Genomic DNA, 2500 nt, shown 5'->3' on the forward strand with positions numbered 1-2500 from the left:
TCCTGCCAGTAGTCATATGCTTGTCTCAAAGATTAAGCCATGCAAGTCTAAGTACGAGCTCTCGTACAGTGAAACTGCGAATGGCTCATTAAATCAGTTATGGTTCATTTGATCGTACGTTTTACGTGGTTAACTGTGGAAATGCTAGAGCTAATACATGCGTGAAGCGCCGACCTCGCGGGAGGCGTGCTTTTATCAGACCAAAAACCGACCGGGCTTCGGCCCGCAACCTTTGGTGACTCTGGATAACTTTGCGGATCGCACGGTCTCGCACCGGCGACGGATCATTCAAGTGTCTGCCCTATCAACTTTCGTCGGTACGGTACTGGCCTACCGAGGTTCTTACGGGTAACGGAGAATCAGGGTTCGATTCCGGAGAGGGAGCCTGAGAAACGGCTACCACATCCAAGGAAGGCAGCAGGCGCGCAAATTACCCATTCCCGACGCGGGGAGGTAGTGACGAAAAATAACAATACAGGACTCTAAACGAGGCCCTGTAATTGGAATGAGTACACTTTAAAACCTTTAACGAGTATCCATTGGAGGGCAAGTCTGGTGCCAGCAGCCGCGGTAATTCCAGCTCCAAAAGTGTATATTTAAGTTGTTGCGGTTAAAAAGCTCGTAGTTGGATTTTGGGCGCAGGCGGCCGGTCCGTCGCAAGGCGTGTACTGGCCGTCCTGGCCTCACCTCCGGTTCTCCGCCGGTGCCCTTGACTGAGTGTCGGCGGCGGCCGGAACGTTTACTTTGAAAAAATTAGAGTGTTCAAAGCAGGCGATTCGCCTGAATAATGGTGCATGGAATAATGGAATAGGACCTCGGTTCTATTTTGTTGGTTTTCGGAGCGCGAGGTAATGATTAAGAGGGACAGACGGGGGCATTCGTACTGTGCCGTTAGAGGTGAAATTCTTGGATCGGCGCAAGACGAACGACTGCGAAAGCATTTGCCAAGAATGTTTTCTTTAATCAAGAGCGAAAGTCAGAGGTTCGAAGACGATCAGATACCGTCCTAGTTCTGACTATAAACGATGCCAACTAGCGATCGGGGGGCGTTAGTTTTACGACCTCTCCGGCAGCTTGCGGGAAACCAAAGTCTTTGGGTTCCGGGGGAAGTATGGTTGCAAAGCTGAAACTTAAAGGAATTGACGGAAGGGCACCACCAGGAGTGGAGCCTGCGGCTTAATTTGACTCAACACGGGAAATCTCACCCGGCCCGGACACAGTGAGGATTGACAGATTGAGAGCTCTTTCTTGATTCTGTGGGTGGTGGTGCATGGCCGTTCTTAGTTGGTGGAGCGATTTGTCTGGTTAATTCCGATAACGAACGAGACTCTGGCTTGCTAACTAGTTACGCGACCCAATCGGTCGGCGTCTAACTTCTTAGAGGGACTAGTGGCGTTTAGCCACACGAGATTGAGCAATAACAGGTCTGTGATGCCCTTAGATGTTCGGGGCCGCACGCGCGCTACACTGACCGGATCAGCATGTGCTCGCCTTGGCCGACAGGTCTGGGTAACCCGCTGAACCCCGGTCGTGCTAGGGATAGGGAATTGCAATTATTTCCCTTGAACGAGGAATTCCCAGTAAGCGCGAGTCATTAGCTCGCGTTGATTACGTCCCTGCCCTTTGTACACACCGCCCGTCGCTACTACCGATTGAATGGTTTAGTGAGGTCCTCCGATTGGACCTGGCGCGGCCGGCAACGGTCGAGCCGGCGTCCGAGAAGACGATCTAACTTGATCATTTAGAGGAAGTAAAAGTCGTAACAAGGTTTCCGTAGGTGAACCTGCGGAAGGATCATTAACGGTCTCGCAAACGCTTCGGCGAACGCGAAACTCTGACAAGCGAGAGAAAAAGTCTTTGCTACCCGGCGCCCGACCCGCGAGGAGCGGCGCGCCGGCCGGCGATTCGGTCACCCGGTAATGTTTGCGCGTCGAGTGCCGCGGTGCCGCGCGCTCCGGCTTCAAGCGTCGGCCTGGCCGACCGCTCGGCGCGGTATATTTTGTCACCCTATAGTGCGAGGCACTGTGCGAGCGAAACAATCGTGGATGGCTCTTGGCGGTGGATCACCCGGCTCGTGAGTCGATGAAGGACGCAGCTAGCTGCGTGAATTAGTGTGAATTGCAGGACACATTGAGCATCGACGTTCTGAACGCAAATTGCGGCCTCGGGTCAATCCCGGGGCCGCGCCCGCCTCAGGGTCGCGTTGCAAACGTTCCGCGCGGGGATTTCTCCGCGCGGCTGCTGCGGCGTCGGACGCGCGAGCGCCCGTCCCGCTCAAGACAGCACGGCACGATGCGCGACGATCGCGACCAGAATCCCGCGCGGCGGCGGCGAGTCGACCTCGAAGAGGCCAACGGCTGGCGGCTCAAGGGCGGGAATCGAGGTGCGCGGCGGCGCGCGGCGCCGACGGCGAGCGCGGAACGGGAAGAATAGTCCCGGTCCTTACTTTCGGCCTGAGGTCGGACGAGGCTACCCGCTGAATTTAAGCATATTACTAAGC

General features: G+C 55.4%; 2 non-coding genes and 1 pseudogene across 2 annotated transcripts in view; all 3 read left to right on the plus strand.

Annotated features, from left to right (window-relative positions):
- LOC146142453 (small subunit ribosomal RNA) overlaps positions 1-1800 on the plus strand; it is a 1811-nt gene extending 11 nt beyond the window's left edge. The window contains exon 1 of the ribosomal RNA XR_014500121.1: positions 1-1800. This exon is cut by the window's left edge and continues 11 nt beyond it. This is a non-coding gene — a ribosomal RNA (small subunit ribosomal RNA).
- Positions 1801-2047: 247 nt separating this feature from the next.
- Positions 2048-2201, plus strand: LOC146142454 (5.8S ribosomal RNA). The gene has a single exon (XR_014499189.1). It is a non-coding gene; the product is annotated as a 5.8S ribosomal RNA (ribosomal RNA).
- Positions 2202-2449: 248 nt separating this feature from the next.
- LOC146142455 (large subunit ribosomal RNA) overlaps positions 2450-2500 on the plus strand; it is a 3679-nt pseudogene continuing 3628 nt past the window's right edge.

Source organism: Ascidiella aspersa, chromosome 5 (assembly GCF_963924565.1).
Source record: "Ascidiella aspersa chromosome 5, kaAscAspe10.2, whole genome shotgun sequence".
NCBI lineage: Eukaryota > Metazoa > Chordata > Ascidiacea > Phlebobranchia > Ascidiidae > Ascidiella > Ascidiella aspersa.